At 43.1% G+C, this 27,762-nt stretch overlaps 1 protein-coding gene and 1 long non-coding RNA gene across 2 annotated transcripts in view; both read right to left on the bottom strand.

The window, feature by feature from the left end:
• Positions 1-27,762, bottom strand: part of Slc1a3 (solute carrier family 1 member 3) — a 79,553-nt gene that overhangs the window by 28,528 nt on the left and 23,263 nt on the right. The window lies entirely within an intron of this gene.
• LOC128113445 (uncharacterized) overlaps positions 62-27,762 on the bottom strand; it is a 28,571-nt gene continuing 870 nt past the window's right edge. The window contains exon 2 of the long non-coding RNA XR_008219449.1: positions 62-27,762. This is a non-coding gene — a long non-coding RNA (uncharacterized LOC128113445).

Raw genomic sequence — 27,762 nt, 5'->3', positions numbered from 1 at the left:
TCAAGTTCACGACCAGAGCCTGAAATGAGGAATTTTAAAGAAGATGCATTTTTTTTTTAAATCAGTCAGAGCAAACTTTGATCATCTATTTCCTAAATTAAATGTGAATCTTATTTACTCTTTAAAAGAATATATTTAAAAGCCAAATTCAGTCGCACTTTCTGATCAGGTAGAGTGTGCCAAATTCAGTCTTTGGGGATGGCGTTTGGGCTGGGAGGGGAGGAAAGAAGGGTGTGTGGGGAGAAGGGAGTTGACGGGCTGACAGGAAGAGAGAAAAGACAAAAAACAGAGATTGGGAAACTGAAAAGCAGAGGAAAAGGGAAGGTAGAGGAGGCAAGTTCAGTAGGTGCCTTTCTCTCGGTGTTATTTCTTGGCTGTGACTCCCTTTCGGTTCTGATTAGCTTTCTCAGCATTTAAAAGCTCATCGATTGTTCTTATCTAATCTATGAAGGAATGGACACACCCAGGGAGTCAGAGATTATATTTGCCCAGCTACCTGAGCCAAACAATAAAGCAATATCAGTCATGGAGTGAAACAGTCCTCAGGGCTGGAGCGAGTCAGCCTTTCCCATCTCTGTCCTTGGCGGGAGCACGACCGTTTCCCACCTTGTAACAGGAAAAGCTGTGTTTCTGCCCCAGGCACAGGGGCAACAATGGACTGGAGGTTTTCTGATACGTTCCACCAGCAGTGGCCAACACTTTCCCAACTGGCTGCTTTCTAGAGAAAGGGGCTGCGGGCTGGAGAGATGGCTCAGCCGTTAAAGGCTGGGCTCACAACCAAAAATATAAGAGAAAGGAGCTGGTTCTGTGACTGCTGCTTGAGTTCTGTAGCGCTCATTTCTTCCTGTCGCCCATCACTTTCCTATTTTAAAGGTTTTTTTTTCAAGGAGGTGATCAAGATTCTTAAAAAATATTCTCCAAAGAAAATTGGACAGTTTCCTACATCCAACTACACTTATTACCAATGGACCAGGGATCCTAGGAGTGATCTAGGATGGCCATGTAGCCCCAGCTGCCCTGAACTCACTGTGTAGCATAGGCTGGCCTAAAATGTGCCTCAATAAACTACATTCATTATCAATGGTCCAGGGATCTAGGAGTGTGAAGAAAAGAAAGGGGACAGAGGTGACATTTGGTTGACTTGAGAGTGACGAGGTGTGGGGCTGGCTGGTAGAAAAAGTTTAATTTAACTCAGAGTGCGGGAACAGGGTGGAGGGTGATGCAGCCAGTGGGGATGCATGGGGGATATTGCTAAGAAGGAATACGGTGCTCACAGCAAGGAAGAGGGAAAAACAAGACGCAAACATGGGCTTTAAATGAACGATTCAGGGCTATGGTTGGCCCGCTATAACAATGAACGAGTCGGAGGAGTTGCAAAGTTGTATTAACAATTTCTTGCTCTTTCTAAAGGGGCGTTCATTGCTGAAACGATTTTTTTCACTTGTTCATGCACTACATCATGATGAAGATTCTCCTCAGCGTTCGGGCCAGAGACCTGAGTCTATCCGGGGTGTTATTCACAAGCGCTGAAGTATTCCCTGCTTCACTTGGGCAGTTTTGATTAAAAAACAAAAACCAAACAGCATCAAACCCATACTCAGGAACATTGGAAACCCTCCGAGACACATTTTTACTTCTGGAAGTACCCAGAGTAAATCTGACCCACAGCCACCAGGGCGATTTGGCCATCTTTCCTCTTGACTAAATACCCTTCCCCAGGAGTTGTCCTGTGTCATTATTTCCCAAGGCTCGTTAACTGGAGCGTCTTTTCCACCCCCAACCACTGTCCTCATGCTCTGTCCCCAAGCTTTTCTCAGGTCGGTTCCCTCCTCTCAGCCTTACCCGGCCCTTCCAGCCAACCTAGACTGCTCAGTATTCCTCAGCGGTACCCGAGTTTTCCTGTCTCTACATCTTCGCATTCAAGCCTTCCTCATTTCCTGTACAAATCCTACAGTCGGCCCCACCCCCAGATTCCCACAGCACATTCTTTGTGCTTCTGGCTTTCCGAGTCTGCTTTGTTGTACAGTCATGTACCTACCTGTCTGGCTCTCCGTTTATGTGTCCAAGTCCTTGAGGCTAGAGACCAACAATGTCTCTTCCTCGCTTTATGGCCGGCCCTAGTTTGCACACTGCCTGCTCGAAACAGGAGCCCCATAAATGTATCTTGGACTGGATTCAACACCCTCTTAATAGCTAGTCTGCTTTGTTAAAGTCCCTCCTGAATGTGCTTGGAACCCAGCACGTTACTCCCAACTCAGTGTGACCACTGCAGAGTAAAGCGAGCCATTAATATGTCTACCATGGAAGCACACAGCTACATTCGTTCTGTTTAGCCGTCCCTTCCTACCGTTGGTTCTTATTAAGCTTTTAGTCACAGGAACTGCTGCCAAGCTCAGTTGCTCCCATCCTGTAATTGCGCAACTGCCTTTTGAATCTAAAAGTAGAAGTGTACATCGCTTGCCCGCTCCAGTTCATCTTGCTGGTTTCCATCCAGCACTGTAGCCTATTGAAGTGATTCTCATTGTGAGTGCAGGCATTTGCAGCGATGGTGGTGGTGGGGTGGGGGCCTTTACACCATCTGAAAACACCAGTGAGTGCTTTCCATGGCTTTGAGCTGTTGATAAGATATGAAACAGAATAGGTATTTCTGGGGAAAGTACACCAGAATATTTTTTATGAGGGATGTTCCCAGGTTAATGTGGAACCTGAAATACTCGAGATATAAATGTTCAGTAGGGTTACAATCTAGCTGATTACCTTTTGTTACTGTTTGTTTCTTTGTTGGAGACAGGGTCTCAGTGTGTAGCCTCGGCTGGCCTTCAATGTGCCTCAATCTTTCTGTGTCTACCTCTTGAGTGCTGGGATTACATGTATATGCCACCACATCTGGACACCTCACTGTTTTTTATCAAATTCTGTCTTACTGATAAAGGGATTAAGGGAGATTCTACATTTTTTCTGAATAACTGAGATAAATTGTATCAGAAATCCCACAACCAAAAAGTCATTATAGTAAAAGAGCAATTTTTTTAAATGATAGAATCCTTAGTACACGGAGCAATTGCAAGATATTTTGTGAAAAAACTTTGAGGCTGAGCTTGTAACTTTAGGAAATACATTTTATAAAGTATCACACAGTGTATATGCTAAGTATTTACGTTCAGTAGCTGGTATGCCATTTATACTCAATAACTGATGGCAGTTGCGCTGGGTTAAGTCATGATGCCATCCATCAATCAGAAAATCATTTAACCAGATTAAGGTGGACAGCTGAGTGATCTGAGCGACAATAACACATGGTTCAACATTCATAGCTTCAGCTGCAAGCTGCACATCACATAATTACTAAGAGCTGCTAATGTCCAGACTGGTTCCAGTTTAAGTAAACCATACAGTATGACTTTTAACTTGCCTGAAACCCATTTATCTATCTATCTATCTATCTATCTATCTATCTATCTATCTATCCATCCATCCAATCACCCATCCATCCATCCATCCATCCTTCCATCTATCTATCTGTCTATCTGATACTGGGTTGAACTCAGAGCCGAGAACAAGTTGAAGCAAGCACCCCCATAGAGTCACATTCCCAATCCTGCCCTCATTTTTATGCAAAGGAAACAGAGTGGCAGAGAACATAAATCCACAGGGAATCCACAAACACCCTTGGAAACCAAGTCTGTCATCAGAAAGTCAAAATTAGCCCCGGCCCTCCTGGTTTGGCAAGCAGTACCAATGACCCCAAAAGGCTCACTGATGTACAAAATGACACCATTTGTTATGGGTGTAACCAGGACTGAATGAACGTTTCACGGCCTTTGCTAACACAAGTCAGCTCAAGGCTGCGTTTCAGAGTACTAACGTGAAACCTAGTACACTAACAAAACCTGAAATCTTCCCGATCTCACCAAGTCACGTGCTTTCTTGGCAAACTCCTTTTTCTTTCCCTTTCCTTCTCTCTCTCTTTTCTTCTTCTTAAAAAAAAAATCTACTGTAGAAATACAAAGGTGTCGCTTGCTTACTTGGGGGGGGAAAGGGTCACAAGAAGTAGCTTTTCAGTGAGCAACCTTCACAGCTGTAGTGAACAAGACTCAGAAGGCATGTCAGCTGAAAGCAACGGAGAAACACACACACTGTCATCTCTGAAACTGGCCAGCAATGGCCAGTGGGGATGCCAGGGGGACCTGGGCCATGGCTAAAGAAATATTGCACTCTGGGCTGTCTCCACATGTAAGACCTTAGGTCTGACACGCTCCACCAAGGAAGATGGAAAGTTTCTAAAGTTCATGTTCATGATGCTAAACAGAATCTAAGAGTTGTGATTATCACTGCTACTAGTTCAGACTCAGGTTAGGTGGCTTACAGCTGAGGTCTCCACTCAGCCCACCACCCGGTGCAAAGAGTCTTTACTTTTTTTTTTACTATTATTTTTTTATTTTTTTGGTTTTTCGAGACAGGGTTTCTCTGTGTAGCTTTGCGCCTCTCCTGGAACTCACTTGGTAGCCCAGGCTGGCCTCGAACTCACAGAGATCCGCCTGGCTCTGCCTCCCGAGTGCTGGGATTAAAGGCGTGCGTCACCACCGCCCGGCGCAAAGAGTCTTTATTATTCTCACTGCTACTACAATTCCCACTGCACAAATGAGCCCCAAATGTAAAAAGGACTTTCACAGTCAGTCAGGGCTGAGTCTAGTATAGAAACTAGTCTGGTAGCCCTTAAGTTTTATTTTCTTAAAAACCAAGCAGGAATAACCAAAAATAAGCCCACGGTAGCCTGACTATTCTCTGTACCTTTCAATGGGCCCCAGTTTAACTTTTCAGGTGTAAACATCTTGCTGCAGAGGAGAGACATGAAGGGGCTGGAGGTCAAGGTTAGCAGCACTGAGCTTTCCCTCATCAACGTCTTGCCAGAGGAGCTCAATACTGAATGAATGAATCACCTAAGCTGGGCAGTTTGGTGCTGGGCAAAACTCGGAGCACAAATGCAACGCAGCCCGAAAAAGGAATGAAGCACGAACGCGTTTGCTGTCCGGACTGTTTACAGCACGTTCAGTGATAGCTCAGAGCTATACAGGGTTTGACAGGGAGATAAAGGAAAGGCTGTAATCGATGCCTCCAAGAGGCATATCAACTGTCCTTGGGAAGCCACAGTACTTTGCAAAACACCTCCTGGATGCTGTGGAATATCTTTCAAAAGAGGACAAATAGGCAAACTATTTTAAATTGAGAGGTGGGGGAAAGATGAGTGGGATAGTAATGAGTGAGGATTCGGAACATAAGACAGGCAGATGAACCTTAAGTTCTGTTTTGAATCGAAGTTTGAAAGAACATCCTCACTGGCGTGGACAACGCATGCTACATTTTCAATGCACCTGAAAAAACTGGGGTGTACTTCTCAGCAGCGGAGGGACCTCACAGCCCACCCCCAAGTGGATTCCAGGTCTTCTGAGGTTAAGTGGATGAAGAAGAAAGCATGAACATTCTCCATCTTCTTATCTAACCATCCTTGGCTTATTTGAGATACATGTATTGACCACATACTGTATGCTAGCTGTAGGAGAGATGGACAGAAATGCAGCACAGCATGTGTTCTCAAAGCCTGACCACCCAGGGGAGTACAGTGTCTCGCCAGATCTGTCTCACAGCATGTGACGTTGAGAAATAAGGACCTGTATGTGGCAGACGAAAAGAGGCGACCCAGAGAGGGGGACCTGGAACCAATAGTGTGTAAGTTGGTGTTCTGGCAACGCCCCTGCAGTTGGCTGGAGAAGCTTATCTCAAGAGAAGGAGTGATTTAACTGCCGCGTCAGATCTGTTCATGCATGTTTACCAGATCTGACCAGGAGCCAAGGATTTAGCAGTGATCTTGTCAGAATCAATGAGTAGGTTGGGAGAGCTGGTGAGGGGAGAAACATGGAGCCAGCAATTGAGAGTTTTTGTGACCATGCGAACATGTGAACACATGGAAAGCCTAAAGGCTCCTGAAATTCTAAATAGGAGACATGAAATAACCCAACTCTTGAGGGCTAGCATCTCTCATGATGTCTAGCACCTGTTCACGCCTCTGGTATGAGCCATCTCCTTGGGGAGGAACATGAAGGAATGGAAAGCAGCTGCTGAGAAGCGTGCTGCTTGGGGAAGCTGCTTCCATACTGCAGACGTGCAGGACTGTTACGGGAAACCTCTCCTGAGCATGCGTGTTCAGTCAGGATCCAGGTCTCTGGGAGGTATGGGGAAACGTAAGGAGTCCATCTCAGAAAACGCTTCAAGAAGCAAATGAAACTTCTGCTGTGGGATGGTCTGTATGTCAAATATGTTGCTGATTGGTCAATAAATAAATCACTGATTGGCCCGTGGCCAGGCAGGAAGTATAGGCGGGACAAGGAGGAGAATAAAGCTGGGAAGTGGAAGGCTGAGAGGGAGAGACACTGCCAGCCGCCATGATGAGAAACAGCATGTGAAGATGCCGGTAAGCCACGAGTCACATGGCAAGGTATAGATTAATGGAAATGGATTAATTTAAGCTATAAGAACAGTTAGCAAGAAGCCTGCCATGGCCATACAGTTTGTAACCAATATAAGTCTCTGTGTTTACTTGGTCGGGTCTGAGAGGCTGTGGGACTGGCGGGTGAGAGAGATTTGTCCTGACTGTGGGCCAGGCAGGAAAACTCTAGCAACAAACTTCAATCTGAGTTCTCACACGGCTTTTCAAAGCTGTGCCTATGTTCTCTGGCAGAGGAACCGTAGTTTTCTGCACTTTAACCTAGAGCATTTCACAGGACTTTCGGTGGCCCTATTAATTTCTCCAGTTCAACTTTTGGAGGTATTAACTTTATTCTTGATCTGGAAACCGTATGTGTACACATTACCTGAGCTTCTTGCACGGTGCGTTTCCGTCTTATGGTGACTCTGGAAGGAGCCACTTGTGATACAGCAGTGTTGGTAACATGTAGCCAGGTTGGGGTACTTCCCACTGGCCCAGTTCTTGCTCTGTGGGTAACTATGGGAATTCTCTGGAGGCCTCCAGAAGACGTGAATCTAGCCCTTTGTCTCAGTAACTGTATACCTGTTATTGATGCAGAGGATGAATAGAGCACACTAATCACACGTTGTTCTGTTTTTGAGCGATGGTACTCAGCTCTGGGAGAGGGAGAGCTAGCCTTTCCCCCTTGAAAGTTTCTGAGAGCCAGCTATTATATTGTAGTATAAATGAAGCTTCCGAACTTTGAAGACATGTAGTCCTAGGTACTGAGGGTGAGCAAACTGTGTGTGTGTGTGTGTGTGTGTGTGTGTGTGTGTGTGTGTACATGCCCACTCTAGTTGGAGCTGGGATGCCAAAACATATCTTTCTTCACATCCAGAAATGCCTGTCAGAGAAGCAAGCTAGCTGGCAAACAGAAAACTCCCGTGTCATGCTTACTGTTTTCATGGCAGACTGGCACACTCCCATATCCTAGGGCGGATTGCATGCCACAGCGTTAAGTAGGCATTCCACCGATGTTAACTAAAAGATTGAGTCAGTGAATCTTTCCAGGAAAAGCATGACAAAGCTCTCTGTCTGGGAGGGAAGGAAGGAAGGAAGCAAGGAAGGAAGGAAGGAAGGAAGGAAGGAAGGAAGGAAGGAAGGAAGGAAGGAAGGAAGGAGGGAGGGAGGGAGGGAGGGAAGGAGGGAGGGAGGAAGGAAGGATGGAAGGAAAAAATCCAACTGCATAAATTGGCAGTAGAAAACAAAATATCTCTTAGGTCAATCTCTCTCTCTCTCTCTCTCTCTCTCTCTCTCTCTCTCTCTCTCTCTCTCTCTCTCTCTCTCTCTCCTGGTCTAATACTGCCCAAGGAAGCAGTTCTGAGCAGACCTTGGAGCATCCCAAAGGAACCTCTGTCAACTGCTGTGCAGTATAGACTGCTTTCGAAAGTGAAAGCAGAGACATTCACAACACTGTAAAAGAACTTAAGGCTCTCAGGAATCTCCAAAAACTACAGTGGCCAATTCTTAGGGATGCAAATGTTGAACAAAGTGGTCCTGGCATTGGGGTCACAGTTGGGTGGAGGAGGTGAAGGCAGACGGACAGTGGGACTACCTACTTACAATGCAAAGGTAGAAGAAGATTCCTGGAGTGAGTGGCTGGTAAGACCTGAGAGTGAGGCAGGATGTCAGGTGAAGAAGCAGAGAAAAGAGTCCAGGTAGACGCGTTGGCAGGAGTGCGGGGAGTGGCTGGCTGGAATGAGAACTGAGATGGAACACAGACAGGACCCACACCAAACCTGTTAAGAAGTTTGGACTTCATTCCAAAAGCAGTGTGGGAATAAGCTCAGAGCTGAGCTTTGGAAAGCTTGTCCTGGCTTCATGTAACAGAGAAAAGTGTGCAAGAGAAGAGCCAGACCCTGGAGAGAGGGATTGGGGGAAAACCAGGGAGACCAGAAGGGAGCTCACTGTGGAGGATCGGGATTGACATGGTGTTTTCAGAAAGTGAAGGAGGGGGCCATAGACAGAAGTCAACAGTAAAGGAGGTAGACTTAGCCAGCACGGCCAATCGGGGAGCAACCCAAGGATGGACCCACTTCCTAGCTTAACCTTAGTTTCTGTGTTATCTGTGACTTCTTTTAAACAGACTTTTCAACTCTTTTTTTTTTCCTTTCAAAATCTAAAATAGATGACTTCTTCCCCAGGTTTATGTTCTTTTTCAACTCCCCCACACACACACGAGAGAGAGAGAGAGAGAGAGAGAGAGAGAGAGAGAGAGAGAGAGAGAGAGAGAGAGAGAAATACTGGGCATGGTGGCTTTTGCCTTTAATCCAGGTACTCAGGAGGCAGAGGCAGACATACCTCTGTGAGTTCAAGGCCAGCCTGGTCTACATAGTGAATTCCAGATCAACCAGAGCTATAAAGTAAGAGGTAAGAGCTGTTTAATAAAATAAATTTTTTTTTTTTTTTAGGTTTTTCGAGACAGGGTTTCTCTGTGCAGCTTTGCGCCTTTCCTGGATCTCGCTCTCTAGACCAGGCTGGCCTCGAACTCACAAAGATCCGCCTGCCTCTGCCTCCCAAGTGCTGGGATTAAAGGCATGCGCCACCACCGCCTGGCTAATAAAATAAATTTTTTAAAAAAAAGAAAGGAAGGAAAGAAAAGGAAATGGAGGGCTATTTTATTCTTCTTTTTCATTTTCTGGACAGGGTTTTACAATGTAGGTCATGCTGGCCTCACTCACTATGTAGACCAGGCTGGTCCTGAACTCAAGATTTCTTTGTGTGTGAGGCCTAGAGATGGAGATTTTTGAAACTGGACTGGCCGATGATAATAAAGGGCTCTTGGTGAATTTTAAAGAACGATATGGTTATTATAATTACATTTAGGGGAAAAGGAAACTTCCTTTAAAAAAAAAAAGCTATCCTTTCGTTTTAGAGGCAGATAAATGATTCCAGCAAAAAGTGATCTTTCTATTTTGCCAGATCTTTCAGATTCTGGCAGTATTGTCCTACATTCAGGAGAGAAGGCTTCTGCCCCCACCCCAGACTTGATGTGTATGCATTTACCCACATATTTATTCTTGTTCCTCCACAGGCCTATAGTGAGGACGCCATTGGCTTTCCAACTGTAAAATAGACAGACATCTCCGAGCTCAGCTTTCACATTTGCTCAGCAATATATTCCTCAAGGTAGACTACTGATGCTTCTTAAACTTAGAGCCAAAAATCTAAATGCATTAAAGTTATCTGTGGAGGAACGGAAAAAAGGTTATTATCCTGTGAAAACTAACACCGAGATCTCCAATTGCTGAGGCAGACTTCACTCAAGTGTTGAGAGAAGGAAATGAGTTGTCGGGGATATTAGAGTAACTTTCAATGTCTCTGCAAACCTAAGTTCGCATAGCTCACTCTGCTTCTTCCACCCCAGCACTAAAAACAGAGTAAGTGGTTCCATTACTACCCATTACTGAGAAGGCGGAGGGTGCTTTTGTTCTATCCTGCTGGGACTGGCACATTTTCGAGGTGCTCTGATCTGGACTTTTCTTTAGGGTTTTTTCCTCAAAGTGGATTATTTCTTATCCTTTCAGCATAGTTGGGGGTTGTTTTAGAATGAATCTATTGAAATGGAGCTCCCAAAGAAGATAGAAATACTTAAAAACAAAAAAACATCAGGTAACAAATTACAGAAAGGCTTTTGTAATTTGCAGCCCTGCTCTTTATGCCTCTCTCTTTTTTTTTTTTTATCCTAAGTGCCTCTATCACACTGTGTTGGGATTATAGGCATATGATCTGACACACCTGGCTTTATGTTATGCTGAGGATAGAACCCATGGCTCTGTGCATGCTAAGCAAGCGCCATGCTACCACTGAACTACTTTCCCAGCCCCCAGGAGACAGAGGAGTGCTATGGAACAATCTTTTTGTACACTATGAATATGTATTACTCTCATTGGTTAATAAAGAGCTGATTTGCCAATAGCTGGGCAGGATTTTGGGGGCAGAGGAATGCTAGGAGGAAGAAAGGTGGAGTCAGAGGAGGCGCCATGAGATGCAGAGCAAGCAGGATGGGAAGTATGTAGATGAGGTAAATGAGCCTTGGAGCAGCACATAGATGAATAGAAATGGGTTAATATTAAGTTATAAGAGCTAGCTAAGAACAAGCTTAAGCTATTGGCTGAACATTTATAATTAATATTAAGTCCCTGTGTGGTTATTTGGGGAGTGGCTGGCAGGACAGAAAAGTCCACCTACTATGAAGCTTAAGGAACTTAATGTGTAAGTATGTAGAAGAACAAAACATGATTCCCTGCATCTCTCTATGTGATTGGTCCTCAAAAATCAAACCCACACAAACCAAGCAGTCAGCTTAATGCCAGTGGGTGCTTTCGCCAAATGAGACAATTAAAAGGCCACACATGGCATTCTAACTCCAATGCTGTAGGAAAGTACTGATGATTCAAATAACAGGGCTCCATAGCCCTTTCCAAATCAAGGTTTCGATTAAGAAAAACTAGAAACAAAAAAGCCATGGAGTTACCATGATAAACTGAGATGAAAGAGCTGCTATAGATGATAATAATTGTGGCAACTGCTGCCCTTTCTCAAAAACTGATTCTAGTTATAAAATTGTTGTAGAATATTATTTTAAGGTGTGCTACTTCTGTTTATGTTACATTTGTTTAACTCTGTGAAGCTGTGTTACTTTGCCTGTCTAAAACATCTGATGGTCTAATAAAGAGTTGAATGGCCAATAGCAAGGCAGGAGAAAGGATAGGCAGGGCTGGCGGGCAGAGAGAATATATAGAAGGAGGAATCTGGGAGGGAAGAGAAGTAACCAGAGAAGGAGGAGGACTCCAGGGGCCAGCCACCCAGCTACATAAGAAGCCACAGAGTAAGAGTAAGATTTACAGAAGAGAACAGGAAAAGCCCCGAGGCTAAAGATAGACTGAATCATTTAAGCTAAGGAAAGCTGGCTAGCAACAAGCCAAGCTAAGGCCGAACATTTATAATTAAGAATAAGCCTCTGTGTGTGATTTATTTGGGAGCTGGGTGGCAGGCCCCACAAAAGAGCAAAACCAAGCAACAATACAGAATAAAACAGATCTCTGAAGTCTGGATTCTTATTAAAGAAACATCTTTCAGTTGAATATACATCTCCCTTCTTCTAGAGCTAACAAATCACCATCACTGGAAGGGTCACTGACTTTTTAAAATTTTGTTTGTTGTTTGTTTTAAAGATGGTTTCATGTCATCCAAGCTGTCCTTGAACTCCTGATCCTCTTGCCTTCCTCCTCCAAGTACTGGGAGTATAGGCATGGTCACCACACCAGGGTCTGTCCTAAGTTTACAATGGATAGAAAGGCAGAAATCACTTGCCAAGGAAGATTTTACTCTCACTGATGCATTTGTTCTTTGGGCCCCCTTCTTTCGTTTGGCCAATGTTTGGAGTGATTTTTGAATGCCAGAGGAAATACTCCCCTTAGCGAACAGTCCATTTGAAATTGAGTATATCTTGATGGGATGTCAAAAGTGAAAACATTTGTTTGGAACGATCAAGGATGCTTTGTTCCAGTGAAATTCATGGCAGCTAATGTTGCCCTTTGTAAATAGAAAATGGGCAATTTATTTCATTTAACTTATCTTAATACATTTCATTGTGAATGGTATGAGGCTGAAAATGGAAACTGACCAACAATGTGTGTTTGCTGAGAACTTGCAGGGCCCAGAGGGTATTCCAAGAGGAAAATGATCAAATTTGACTCATTTGAAATGAGAGAGAGAGAGAGAGAACACATTTCCAATAGAGTAATTAAAGAAAAACAAATGAAACCATATTGAAACCACATTTCACAATAGATAGTGTCCCCTAGCCCCTGTATTTTATTAGAACAGATACATAAAGGGTGCTTGACTAATGACATGAGGGCCTTAGAATGGAGATCATTTCAACCAGAAACATGCTATGGACACAGTACTATCCCTTGGTACTCCAATAGCACAATTAATGTGGGTGAGTATAATGTGCTTTTAAATTCTTGCCAGTACCTCTGCTCCCCTCACACCAACCACACTCTGTCCTCCACTAAGGCAGGGGGTTCCAAGTTTTTCATTTTCTCAGAAATAGCCCTTTCAATATTACTTTTAGGCACTGTTGAAACAGAAAAATTCCGAAGACTTAGGGGTAATGTCGGATTTTCTCCTGTATAAACCGCATTATGAAACTGTCAAGTATTTCCCCCTTCTTACTAGGAGGATGAGGCATCTTCACGACCCTTTACATAGGCTTGCAGAGCGCCCGGCCGTGGGTGCAAGTTGCAGGGCCAGGCTTGACTGCAAAGTTCAAAGCAGAGCCACTTCTCTGCCCTCATGTAGCTGGTGCTTGGAGAGGAACTGGTGCTGAGTCACCGAAAGCAAAGCTTGTGGCGGAAGAACAAAGCCCATACACATACCAGAGTGTGGTTCTGTTCAACCACAGCAAGCGGGCAGTGTGCAACAATGTCTAACATTCAGATTTCTGAGAAGCTTGCGATAGTTTGTTTACTTTTTTTTTTTTGAGGGTTTGTATTTTATTATGCCCTCGTATAGATTTCAACACAGAAAAGATAATCTGCAGAAGCAAAATAAACAGAGGAAACCAATTGTTAGTGGAGAACAGATATCCTTTGTCATCAAGGACAGCATGCAAGGTACAGCCAGTGTGCCCTTGGTCTGACTAATAATCCATTTCATTTCCGACAATCACACCAACCAGTGTTTAAGGGTGACAATGTGGCCCTCCTTGGCACCAACTTTGAAAGACATGACCATCTTTCATTTCCCCTTACTGGCATAGCTCTGGTTCCTTAAAGATCACTTAGTAGCTCCCATTTTGATTGTACTAGGGATTCTTCTGGGGGTGTTTTCTTGAATGAACATAATGGAATGACCTGTAATCAACACATGCATTAGTCTGGCTTCCACGTCTATGGATGTCACACCTGTGGAGTCAACCAACCACACACAGAAAATATTTGGGAAGCACTTTCATTTGTCCTGAACACGTGCAAATTAAAAAAAAAGTCTCTAGGCCTTAAAGTGCTTAGATAGAAAGTCCATCACGGGTATTATAAGTTATCTATAAGGGGGAGGGATTATGTAGGTTACACATAAACACTACACTATCTTACGATAGACTTGAGTACACACACAGTTTGAAATTTAAGGGGGACCCTGTTACCAGCTAAAGTGAATACTGACTTTGTGAGGCAGGGTAGAAAAATAGAAAAATTGATAAGGCGTGAGAAGGGAGGGCTTCTCACCCTAGAGTCTGGTTGAAGGCTCTTGGTAGCTCAGAATCAAGAATTCTAACACAGTTCATGGCGTATGCTTAAGGCCTTTCTCCCTTTCAGCTATTAACCTACACTTTTCTAAGAGTCATATAAGAAACACCATACACACACACACACATACACACACACACACACACACACACACACACACACACACACACACACACACACATATATGGGGTTGGAGAGATGGCTCAGCGGTTACAAGCACTGGCTGCTCTTCCAGAAGTCCTGAGTTCAATTCCAAGTACCCACAAGGTGGCTCACAACCATCTATAATGAGATCTGATTCTCTCTTCTGGTATCCCTGAAGATAGGTCCCTCATATACATTAAATAAATAAATATTAAAAAGAAAGAAAAACAACAACAACAAAAGGACATGTCCCTAACCCTTCTTGCAATCCTAGTGGCTCCTGGTTTTACCTTATCAGATTATTATCCCATTCAAGGCATCTTTAGAGCCACCTTATAATCCTACTCATCAGAAAAAGAGAGAAACTGAACTGGAGAAATTTTTCAGTGGTTAAGAACACTTGTTCTTGCAGAGGACCTGGGTTTGGTTTCCAGCACCCACACCATGGGTCACAACTATCCATAACTCCAGTTTCAGGGGATCTGACACCCTCTTCTCGCTTCTGGGGTCACCAGGCATGCAGATGATGTCCCTGCAGCCAATCAAAGGCAGAGTTGTGGAGCGCAGTCCCCATGGACACATCTGCAAAGCAACTCTCAAAGGGATCGTTTTGTAAGAGGGGGTGGAAAAATTGTCAGAGCCAGAAGGTCAGGGAGTGTGCTGTGAGACTCTGTCTGCTGGTAACGTCAGAAGCTACACTGTAAATTCTCACCAACAGGACTGCCCAAACATGACCTGGTCAAGGGACAACAACCAAAAACATGTTAAAATGGATAGGAGAGGGCCTACAGAAGGCCTCAACCCTACACAAAGAAGTGCGGGCAACTCCGGAATGCTGACAGTAGGAAAAACAGTCTTCCCTCAGGGATGAGCACACCAGTTGGCTATCTAATGCCAATGGTCAGTCCTGAAAACACATGAACAATATTATGCAGACTGAGCAGGTTGCATTTACGTATTTAGGAATATATGTGTATATACATACATGTATGTAACAACCAATGAAAAAAGAGGTCATGAATTTGAAAGAGCAAGGAGGAATATAGGAGAGGGTTTGGAGGGGGGAAAGGGAGAAATGATGCAATTATGTCATAACCTCAAAACAATAAAATATATAATTAAAAAAGGAGGAAGATGCCTGACGTTGACACCTGGCCTCCACAGGCACACAGGCACACATGCACATGTGCACACACGTGTATTTGCACCCATACCTGGACACACACAATTTGGGGGGGTCACCCTTCTAAGATGCACTGCATAGATTTGCGTTTGAGGTCTTATTTATGCTTTCAAAAGAGAAAGATACTAGAAGAACACTAGTAGAGGATCCTTTCTGGAAGACACTTAAAATGGAGACCTAGGGAAGACAAATGCTTACTTTCTGAATTGAAAACAACAGGCTTTGAGTTGTAACTCATCAGAAACAGAATTATAAAGAGTATTAATCCAATCTACTTTCAAAGACCCAAACAGAACTTACAGCAGCAGCAGCAGCAGCATTCTGTAAGTTGAGCTGTACCAGGGAACGAGGTAGCCTGTAAAATCCACTTCATACCAATGAGATTTGTGTCAACATTCTGGTCTTAGATCCACATTCCTTAGTGGGAACTCCTGCAAAATCCAGTAGGTTTTATGCTGAAGTTTGTGCCTTTCCCTACACCTTCTCTGACCCCCAACCACCTCCTTCCGCTGAAGAATGTCTTAACTAGGAGACAGCTAGCTGACCACTGCCCCCAACATTTCTTATTCTGGATAACTCAAGTATTTGAAAGACTCATCTCAGAAAGTATAACCAGACAGGGGGAAAGCTATCTAACGCAAAGTAGCAACTGATGAGCTTTGAAAGCTTTTTTGAAAAACTGAAAACTAAACAAGACACAGAAACAGCAGTAACAAAATTAACTGAAGTAGGTTAAATTGGTAGGCTAGTACTAAACACTTAGAATGCTTGTAGGGTTTTGCTCAGCCGCAAAAAAATAAAATTGCCAAGTATGATGGTGTACGCCTTTACTCCCAGGACTTGGGAGGCAGAAGCAGGCTGATATCTCTGAGTACTGAGGCCAGCCTTATCCACACAGTGACTTCCAGGCCAGCTGGGACTACATAGTGAGACCTTGTCATTAAGAAAGAAAGAAAGGAAAGGAAAACGGGGGAAAAAAGAAATGAAGAAGAGTTAAATTATATTGTTTGTTGGAAAACAGATGTAACTGGATGAAGATCATCATATTAAGTGAAACAAGCCAGACTCAGAAATACAAACACCATTTTTTCTCCTCCTTTGTGGATCCTAGATTGCCTATAGCTACATAACACACACACACACACATCTGCACACATAGTAATTGCCATGTAATCTAGTGTATTTTTTTTTTCAAGACAGGGTTTCTGTGTAGCTTTGGAGTCTGTCCTGGAACTCGCTCTGTAGACCAGGCTGGTCTCGAACTCACAGAGCTCCACCTGCCCCTGCCTCCCGAGTGCTGGGATTAAAGGTATGTGCCACCACCGTGTATTTGATTTTTAAAGTACAACTTTAACATAGAAAGAAATGATTAGAGTTCAAAAATAGGAAGACAATATGACTAAAAATGGATAATAAATCTGAACAGACATCCTTCCAATGAAGATCTAAAAGGCCCACACAGATGTGCGTATGTATACATATGACATGGGGGTAAAGCAAGACTGTGGGGATCAATGTAAGTAGCTAGGAGAGAGTAAGGGAAGGGTGGGGAGGTATGGTTAGAGAATGCAATATATTTGTATGAAAAATGTGTTTATGAAACAGGGGCCTTTTCCCTGGGAAAGGCTGTTTTTCCTTTTCTCAGCATTCCTTAGTTGTCCACAGTTGTCTGGGGTTGGGGCTTTTAAGTTTTAATTGTATAAAGTCATATAACACAATTGTCCACCTCAACCTTTTTAAAGCACATAGCTCAGTAGAGGTAAATAAATGCGTTCAAACTGCTGTTATGTGCATCATTTTCTAATTAACTTCATTTTTATTAAATGTAACTAAAGACGTTAATGCATACTGTATTCAATTCTATTGCATAAAAATATGCAATTGACAAATTCAGAATCTATACTTCAAAGGAGTTCAGCCAAGTGTACATGCACCAAGACCACTGTCTCACAGGTGTCTAGGTTTTAGCTAAAACACAACATACATGACAGCAAGAGTCTCCCTGTGCGTTAGAGGAACAAAATGTCGTTTAAATCACATATCGCCATATTAGACAAAGCCATCAGTAGTTACTTTCTAAAGGAAGGGATACATTTTATTTCAAAAGTGCTTATTAGTTTAGAACTACCAGCTTTTGCTAGTGTTTTCTTCTTTGCATTATGTTTTGCCTTCAGTATTTGTGAGTGCTTACATACAGCACTAACTAAAGGATCCTTCTCAAGAATAATCATGATCGTCTTATGACAAATTATGCACATAGCAACTGCTGTCATTATTTTGTGTATGAAGGGTTTTTTTAAAGTATAATTTTAGCACAGAAAGAGCAATTATAATTCAGTACTAAACAGAAAGTATCTGAAGAGCCATCCCTCCAAGTTAATGGACAATAGCACATGAAAAGATATTCAATATCACCATCTGAAAAATCCAAATTAAATCACAAGGAGGTAGTGTTTTGTACTGGCTTTGACAAAAATATATGTCAACAAAATGACAGTTCCTAGCAAGGATTGGCAATAAAGTGGCAAACACAGAACTTTCCTACTGTTGGTGGATAAAATAGTGCAGCCATTAAAAAAAAAATACACTGAATTTTTTAAAGGCAAAAGAAAACTACTATAAAGCCCAGTAATTCTAATTGTACATACAAGAGAAATGAAAAGATATGCCTATAAATATTAATAGCATCCTTCTTTATAATAGTTAGAAGCAAAATAACACAAAATAAAAATGAGGACAATTCAAATGTCCACTCATGAATTGAAAGACAAATGTGAAAAAAGTCAATGGAATATCAATCAGCTATAAAAAGGAACAAAATTTTGATGTGCGGAAAAACTTCAAATGAACCTTGAAAACATGCTACCGTGAAAGAATGAGTCACAAAGGAACATGTACTGCAGAGTGTTCTCTTTCCATGAGATGTCTAGAATGTTGTGTGATACGGAGATGCGTGAAGAATTGAACATTGACTGTGTGTCTAGCACTGAGACGAATGGAGGGATTTGGAGATGATGGCCAAATAATATGGTTTCTTTCTGACGTGATGAAAATTCTTCTAAAATTGATTGTGATTATGACTATGCAAGTTTATGAATATGGTAAAGGCCATTGCATTGTAGACTTTCACTTGTATGTATAAATAAATTGTATGCATGTGAATCATTCTCAAAAAACCTATTAAAATATGTGCAATCAAAATAAATCTAAGTCTACCAATAACAAGCAATAATTTTAGAGAACTCATAGAAATGAAGTAATCTGTTTTTCAACTGTGAAGTAAGTTTCTGTCATTTAATGAATAGGGCCAAGCCACAGAGGTGACAACTCTGGCCACAAAGTATGTTCTAATAATAGAAGGTATGACACACCTTGATGCAATCACATCTGTTTCAGAAGTTCTCACTGGATGGACACAGCACTTCCCAAGAAGTTGATCTCATTCGCTGAAGTTCGAATGTTTGTTTAATGGTAAATTATATAGTGACTGCAAGACATGTCCCTACAGAACACCTGTGGTCTATAAGCTACAAGCAAATGCTTTCTGGTAAAATAAAATAATGATGCCCTGTGCTCATTTCAGGAGAAAAATAATGGATTCAAGGTAATAGATCAAATTGTCTCAAGCTTAAAGAGTTTTTTTTTTTTCACCATAAGATTTTCTTCACCCCTTCTATCCTTCTAATTTTTTTGAATACTAACAGAAACGGACTTGACAGCTCCGAAGCAATACACATAAATGATGTTGGAAAATTTGAAATTTTCAATATACTTAGATTTAATAGCTTTACATTCATGGAAATACAGCTTTGTTACTGTACCTCATAGGAGTTACATGTTCCCATGGTAAATACTTCTTCATATAGAACTTAATATATAAACATTTTTAATTGTTTTCACAACAATGTTATGAAATTTTATTTTGCTTAGGTATTACTACATTAAAGTCTGGCTTCTGGGGGTCCAAGTCAAAGGAATGAATATGATGAATATGATAAGTCAAGTATTTGGTCCCAAGACATGGCTCAAATTCTAGTCTCAAGTGAAAAGAAGCCAAGTTATAAATATAATATAGAAGTGGCTGATGCTTCCATTTTTCATAAATACTCAGTGTGTGGTGTAGGAATGCTGCTACTAAGGATTTGTTTTTTATATTGATCCTTATATTTCAATTTTGGAAATTTCTGCAATATAGTTTGAGAAAGTTAGCTTTAAGATAACGACAGACCAGCTCTTAGCACACCCTTAAATCAAAGTGTTCAAGCCAGGCGGTGGTGACGCACGCCTTTAATCCCAGCACTTGGGAAGCAGAGACAGGAGGATCTCTGTGAGTTCGAAGCCAGCCTGGTCTACAGATCAAGTTCCAGGACAGGCTCCAAAGCTACAAGCAAGCAAGAACAACTTCATGCATGGTCTGAAGGCTAAGCTGGATCTTGGAGAAGTCCAAGAGCCTCAGTAGGGCTGTGGAAGAAGTTGTGCCAAGAGACAAAACACACAAGGAGGAAGGATGGAGTGCTGAGGGCTAAAACATCGAAAGAGGAAACTGTCAGGGAAGCTGCGGGCCACAAAGCTGGCACAGCGGCTCGTGAAGTCTGTCAAAGGTCTTGCTTGCCTTGCCAAGAACTTTCTTTAGGCAATGCAAAGGATAGATGAGGCAAAGACACAGCACTCTCCCGAGGCCTCTGTGTGGAGACAGATGGTGTTGTAGTAACCGTGAAAAAGAAACAAACCCATGCCTTTAGGAACTAGGAACTCTGCTAGAGCAGAGGTAGGGGAAAGCCAGGAAGAGGCTTCCTGGAAGAGGGAGCAGCTGAATTAATTAGAGTTGTTTGTAACTAAAGGGCAACCCTGGGGACCCTAGCACTGGAAACCAGAGGACAATCCTAGAGAAACTGTAACACGGTAGTTCTCAACCCTGAGTCCACAGTAGAACCACCTTGAGAACTATTAAGAAAACAGCCATTTCCAGGCTCCTTTTTGAACCAGTTAATTGAAGAACTCTTATGGGAAGAGAGATTTGGGGCCCAAGTGCTACCTCCAAATGGTCTGATGAATCTGAATGGGACAGTAATTCTCAGATCACAAGCTCTGGTCATTAGGAGGGCCTAAAGCAGTTCTGATAGTTACTTTAAATCAACAACTTGGTATAACCTAGAGTCATCTGGTAAGAGAGCCCCGATCAAGGACTGTGTACAACAGTTTGACTTGTGGACGTGCATGTGGGGGATTGTCTTGATTGCCATAACTGATAGAGGAAGACCTGCCCTAAATGTGGGTGGCCGCTTGGTGGCTGCCCAGATAAAAGGACACAGAAGAAGAGTCATTTGCTTTTTGCTTGCTTGGCCTTCATTCTTGTGGTCCAGTCCATCCACTCTATTCCTGACACTTCTGATTCCTTTGCTAGTATCAGAATCAGCTTCATCATGCTTTCAAATGGACTGAAGACCACTGGTTCTCCAGGAATGTTCCAGATCGGGACTACTGAAACACTCAAATTTATGTACTGACCAACTGCTGGGTTCTTGGCCTTTCAAGTATGAGATAGCCGTTGTTGGACTACTTGGACCCTGTTGTATAAGCCAACCTAATACATTTGTTTTAATGCATATTCACTCTAATGGTGTTCCTGTTAGAGAATCCGCACTGACACTATGATGTCTCATTTTAGGATCGTCCTGCCCCCTTTGGCCACCTGCTGTCCTCAAGCACAGACCTCCATGACAGGATTCATCCTGATCTTACTGTTACGGTATCAAGAGCACAAGGTCTTCTATTTTTCCCAAGACACCCAGAGACCTGTGTGGATTGCAGGTCTCGAGGAGACCACCACATAGATAACGAAGGTGAGAAACATCTGGTTTTCCTTAGCGGAAAACAGGAGGCTTTGACATTTTCGACAGTGTTTTCTAAACCCGAAATGACCTGAACCACCGGCTAACTTGAAGTTACTGAAGTTCACAGGTGAGAATTTCGAACTAACACAGCATCCCACCCTGAGCCTTGAGCCTGTGACCTCGAGGCTTTCAAACGAAGAATTGTCTCACTTTCATCACAAAAATCTCTCCCCAGCATCCAGTTCTGTGGGACTGACTGTTCTTTTGTAGCTGGGCCACATCACTGTCCCACCCTGTCACCTGGCAACTGGGGCAGGGTCAGTCCTGGGTACATGCCTGGGTGTGGGCGGTGGTCCGGATGGTGGATGACTTGAGGAGCAGGCCCATTAGAAGCACCGGGACACCTTTCGGGGGTTCAGATACCCAAGAGACACCAAGTGAACCCTGATCTCCCTACTCTCCACATGGCATAATTAGGGCCAGCAGGCCGCACTTGAAGAAAGCAGCTGCAGCTAGGGACCTGGTGTAGCTGGATAGCACCTTCTGAGGTGCTGGGTTTGGGGGCGGGGAGTGCCTCTCTGAGCCAGACAATACAACATTGCCTCTACTTCCTTTTTAGCTCAAGGGCTCCCATCTCCTACCTCCCCTATGAAAGGGACAGTTTCTGTCACTGAAACCTCATCAGGCACCCACCCCTCTCCCGGACTTTCTGTGAGGCCACATTTCCCACAGTGACTTTTGCTGGGACTCCAAACTCCTGTTTTTCAGGACTCACGGGGCCCCACCTCCAGCTCACGTTGCATTTAATAGTGAATGACTCAGGTAACCAACCAAACAAGACCTTTTCCCTGCTCAGGATTATTTGCTCATGTGGAAATCTGAATGCTGGTGAGGAAAGAGAGAGATGGTAGCACTATGGCTCTTCCACAACGTCCCCCACTAGGGTTATTCTACCTGTCACTGCTACCCTCCGTACCCCAACTGTGGATTAATCTCCACAAACCAGACTAAGAACTCTTGGATGACAGGGACCTTGTCTTCTTCATTTAAGAATCCTTAGACCCTGGTAACATAATAGTTGGCATATATGAAGCTTCAGTAACTGCTTATTGAGTGAAGCAGTCATTTCGGAAAAATAACCATTTCTGTGACAACCAGATTTCAATGGCTTTGTCTATACCTTACCTCTACCCAAACTCACGGGCATAAACATTGCTCTTATTTCCTTTATACCTGATGTAAAAAGTCAGGAGGTTGACTTGCCCCTTGGGCAGGCTTCTCTCACTATATCCTAGGAATTCCTTTTTCAGGTAGGCGTTGCTCAGCCTTCTTTTACACATTTGTGAACAACAGTAGACGACATAGGAACAGCCCGCAGGCTTCAAATGAGGCACCTTTATGGCCGACTCCTTCCAGGTCTCTGTAAGTTGGGTTTGGATGTTAAGGTAGGTGATGAGTTTGCCCAAAGCTTGGTGACCTAAAGCTCTGCTCCTAGAAGCGGCGTTCAGTTCCCAGTGAAATCGACGGTGCGCTACATGGCTGAATCTTTCAGGAAAGACTGGGAAGTTACATAACCAACGATAATATTTAAAATGATGCAGCTGTGATCAAGGAAATGGAATCTCACGCTGCAGGGCAGAAACCAATGGCCCCCAGTGGTGAGGGAGGAATTCTCTTTGGCTCCACGCTGTTTCTGGATTAACTTCACGGGTTCTTTAATTTACTTTAATAGGAAAGTGGTACTGCAAGGATCGTAGACAAAGGAGGCTTGTGGAAGCAGCAGACTTAATGACAGGCCCACCCACTCAAGTTCTCTGTCCTTACCGCTGAGTTTTCATGTGTGCAAGGAGAGGACAGTGCTTGCCGTTCTTACTGTCAACAGCTACTACGAGTTCTCATCCAGGGGCCAGACTGAACCCTCCCACCTAGCCTACAGCACACATTCCATCATGTTACTGAAAAAAACGAGAGCGAAGCCTACAGACACTCCTCTCTCCAGAGAGCTGCCTTTTATTCTAACTAATAGACATGAGTAGCCTGCCTCGAGTTCTTGTCCGTCAGTGCCCAGAGTGTTCAAATTGGCCTTAGATGCACGTTAGACGCTTGGCAACTAATAGTTCAAAATATTAAATTTCCCTCAGCTGACCCCTGCTCCCATTTTTGCAAGCACTTAACATATGTTTCGAAAGCCCGAGAACTACGAGTTGTCGAGCTCACGCTCTTGTTTTGATCACTTGTGTTAAATGACAAAACCTTAGTTTGCTTTCGTTGTGACTTTTATTTTCCTGAAGCTGAAGTGCCCCACTCTGAGGTTCATTTACTGCTTTCATTTTCACTCTGTTCTCAGTCAGAAGAATCCTTTGCTGGCGATTCGAGCTTGTCGGCTTCGAATGTTGTCAGCTCTCCCCTCCCACAGGATTCACTCACTGGTGTGTGTATTTGAAAGGAAAATGTCTAAGTAATATTTGATCACAAGAGAGCCTGTCATGTGGAGAGGGAATTACAGGCAAGTAGGTATTCTGTTTTCCTGGTTCTTTCAATTTTTTTTTTTTTGTTTTGGGTACAAAAAGAACCCTTAGTTTTACAAGGGCAAATGAGTTCCAAGGATCTCCTGTTCCTGGAAATGTCTGGGCAGAATCTGGACAGTCATTTGGAAAAGAAACTGTAGGCATGGGTGAACACCACCAGTATTTCCCAACCAGGGGTAAATATAGGGTTCTGGAGGAAGAGAAACTTTCCTCATTTGTATGAAATCACATAGAAAGTGAACAATTACCTTTCTGCTCTTTGGGTTAGAGGAAAGAGAAAGCCCCCAGGGCTAAGGTATACTTAACATCTTATAGACATTTGCTAATTATTTCTCTTTTCCTTCTTAAAACATGATAGTGAGGGTCTTGGGCCCTCGGAGTCTATGTCAGGCAGTGGTGTCACTTCAGAGTGTTGTAACACAATAATTCATGTCCCAAGGCAATGGACAGGAGGTTTCCATTGCTAGCAGTGATTTGAAGCTGTGTAAAAACAATGTTAACTTGAAGAAATGTTTATGGGGAAATGCGGATGACATCTATGCTGGTCTAAATTCTGGAGTAGTTGACATCAGGTGGGAGATGCCACAGCTGTAGAAAATCTGGTTTGGAATCAAGTTCTAAAAAGTGAGCCAGCCCAGCAGTGGTGGTGCATGCCTTTAATCCCAGCACTCAGGAGGCAGAGGCAGGTGGATCTCTGTGAGTTCGAGGCCAACCTGGCCTACAGAGTGAGTTCCAGGACAGTCACAGCTGTTACATAAAGAAACCCTATCTCAGAAAAAAATAAAATAAAATAAAATATGAACCAAGAGGAAGGTGAGGGTGGATATGATCTAAATACGTTGTATACATACATAAAATTACCAAGAAGTTAAAACAAAAACAAAAACAAAAAACCCACCAAAACCAAACTGCCTTTCTTTTGGGGCATACAGAGAAGCAGTGAACTTGGAACAGGAATTTGCTCACGTATGTTGTGACTGTATGCGGTGAGGAATTTGGGGTGCCTCTCTCTTCCTACCCAATGTACATCTACTTGGGGACTTTTCCTTTGTATTCAGGTACCTCCGATGTCTAGCACGGTGTCTGACACAGACTACAGCTGCAAGTGAATGAATGAATGGCAGTCCCAAGATGAATTTCATCGATGTTGTGATCTAACCTCCGCTATGCCCCCAACGTAGGCTTCAAACTGCCGTTTTTCATAACTGTGCCCAACGTTCCTCTATCACCTCTTTCACTTGCAGTATGCTCCACTCCGAAGAGACTGTCTGCCAACCGCTTTTCCCTTCCTTCCAAAAAGCTGGGCTTGACAGTGAAGTTTTCCCGTGTGGTGAGGGATTGCAGGAAAATGCACACTTAGAGTGAAAACACAAGAAAGCACCAATCCTTGAAAAAAATTCGGCTATGTTCACTCAGTATAACCAGACATGGCATTTAATTATTACCCTGTGCATTAAATCAGGCCGAGCCAGCCAAACCAACTCATATTTCTGGCATGAAATAGCTAGTTTGGCTGCTTATCCTGACCAAATCAATAGAGATCGGTGCCAAATCCTTGTTTTATTGTGTGATATGCTGGCACAGGCGTATTCTTCTTGTTCAAGAAAAGAAAAGAAAAAAAAAAAGGTACTTGAGTACAAATGTAGCCATTGGGCTTCCTCCCAGCTTCTCCCTGGAGCTTCTGGAATTGCTAACACAGACCAGGGATGTTTGGGAAGCCTGGATTTCAGCTCAGGACAAGAATGTGGCTTATGAAGCGTTAATGCCTCCGCTCACAAACACTAGTGTTTCAAATATGAAAATCTGTTGCAGATCTCTCCAGGTTAGTCTGGGAACATAGCTTAGTGGTAGGTAGAGTGCTCGGTAAACTAGCTTTGTTTACTAGCACCACAGTAAACACACACACAAACAAATAAAATTTTAAGAAACAAAATAAAATGTGACTTTGGTGGCTCTAACCGTTATGGTGTATTCTCTAGAATCTTCCAGAACTAAATGCAATGATGATTTTTATTCAACTTCATTTCCATCTGCACAGACCCCCAAGGCCTTTGAATGTAAGTTTCTTATAAGGCAGTGTGAGCTTTGATTTCTTACTCTGATGTTCATGTTTGATACAGACAGAACAGCAATGATCCAATATGACCACATTCAGAAGATGGAGAGGAGAACCTTCCCATTTGCTGCTCCTTTAACAGCCAAGAACGTGGTGTTTAGCAGCTTATTCCCCACGGAGTAAGCTCTGTTTAGTTTAGGATTACCCTCGAGTGAGTCAGGTAACACCAGCAAAAGCCTGATGGAGGTTTGGAAATAGTGGGGCATTTCTCAGGCAGTAGCACTGATACGCAAGCAAGGGTTTTGAATATTAGTAGGGTTGACTGAATCAGTTGATGTACTTTGCTTGGCCACATTGTCCTGTTTTGTGAACTGTACCAAAACTGAAAACTTGAGAAGGTCCCTTAAAACTTTGTAGAATTAAATTCTCCTCAAAACATGGTCCTATTTTGCTCTTGTGGACACAGAGCAGCAACTGGCTGGAGCCGATTAATTATTATCTTATAATATCTTATATTTCTCAGGTCTCAACCGCCTCCTTGCCCGACTTGTGCCCACATTATTCTGCAATGCAGTCACTCTCTATTTAATCATCTCTCTTAGCCCTGCTCTTTCTCCTGGTGAAGAAAATATTTCTCTGTATCCATGACTATCAAAGTAGGAAAACAGAAAAGTAGCCTGAAAGGGCATCTTCATATGTACACGTCACCCACTTGACGACTGCGAGCCTTTGAGACTGCTTTTCATTCTTGAATAACGGAGCTTCACTTTGTTACCTCCCAGGGCAACATCCTTCCCCAGGAACGGCTCCCAGTAAAGCCCAGGGGATCCTCCAGGGAGTCTGTGCAATTTGCAAACATTTCCTCTCTACATTCCCACTTTTAGAATGTTTTGTATTTAAAACCACAAAGGAACGTCTCATTGAATCAATCATTCATTTTAATTGATTGCAAGTATCTAGATTACTGTGTAGCTCAGGGATTACTCCTTGGAAAAGAGCTCTGTAAAAACATCTTTGACTGAACTCTGCCGCAGGCCCCTTTCCTTGACCCAGTCCTGGATAAGAGATAAAACTCTTAATGATCCCATGTGATAGCACTCTCAACTTGCACGTAGGTTATGAGTTCATTTTATATTGACTCCTTTCAACTTGCCGTTCTGTTGTTTTTTAACAGTCATATTATAAGGGCTGCTAATTTCCCCAATGTTTGACCAAAAATTTCTTTTGAAGCGCTGAAAGGGATTAGATCAGAGTAATTTTTTTTTTTTGCTGCAAAATTATTGAACCAAAGCTCTTGTTCCTTTAATAAAGTTGATTATTAAGTATTTAAAACACCAGGGAATTCCTCTTCAGGGGAGAGGGCGACTGTTTCTAGGGGAAGCAATGTTTTTTCTAACTGTGTTGTAAAAGAGTTTCTGTGTCTCAAAAAAAAAAAGCACAGTTGTGAGAAAGCTGAAACATGGGCTCCACTCTAGAAGAGACAGTAGAAAGGAATCCAGACTCATCAGAGTGTGTCCAGAGGAACAGCAGGTTCAGCCTAGAAAGTCAGCTGCTAGAAACGACGCAGAGGGATTCACTGTTTCACTCAATAAAACGTTGGAGATGGGCTCTGACCTCTAAGTCATTTCTACAAAGATTTCCTTTCTTTTTTTAGAAAAAATGGTTAGTACATGAACATGTGCCCCAGGCCAACATTTAATACAGCTTCTGTGATAAGAATTGTAGCTGCCGTAATTACCCCTAGTCTGCAACTGACCAGTCCAGTTTCATAAACAGGCCCCCCAAAGGTGACAAGACTGGTTTGTGGGCCGTTTATCCTCCGCTCTGAGCTTGGGTACATGCAACTACTTGTTTAAGGCCCCGGACAAGTGGTAGCCAGCACAGATCTGCAAGGCACCGAGGAGTAATCGGACATAGTTTCTGTGCATGTAATGGCCAGCCCTCTAAGGCATGCAGTAGTCAGAATGCTGCCCCATGACCTTTGAGTTGCTCTACGAAGTTCTTGTTACACAGAAAGCTTGCAGGAGTATAACTCTCTTTGAACACTCATGGGAAGAGGCGGGGAGAGGCAGCCCACACAGAGGTAAACGTGCCTGCCCAAGAAGGACAGTGACCACAGGTAGAAAAAGAAGCCAGGGTCAGTAGTACCTGAGGTCTGGAGCTTTAGCTACAACCCCAGACACCATCCCGTTGGGGCAGTGTTTACGGAAGCTCTTTCTCCAAGTCAGAGATGTG

The sequence above is a fragment of the Peromyscus californicus genome, unplaced genomic scaffold, assembly GCF_007827085.1.
Source record: "Peromyscus californicus insignis strain IS unplaced genomic scaffold, ASM782708v3 Scaffold_18__1_contigs__length_77618521, whole genome shotgun sequence".
In the NCBI taxonomy this organism is placed as follows: Eukaryota; Metazoa; Chordata; class Mammalia; order Rodentia; family Cricetidae; genus Peromyscus; species Peromyscus californicus.
The sequence above is the reverse complement of the archived record's forward strand: the minus strand, read 5'-3'. Positions and strand labels throughout refer to the sequence as shown.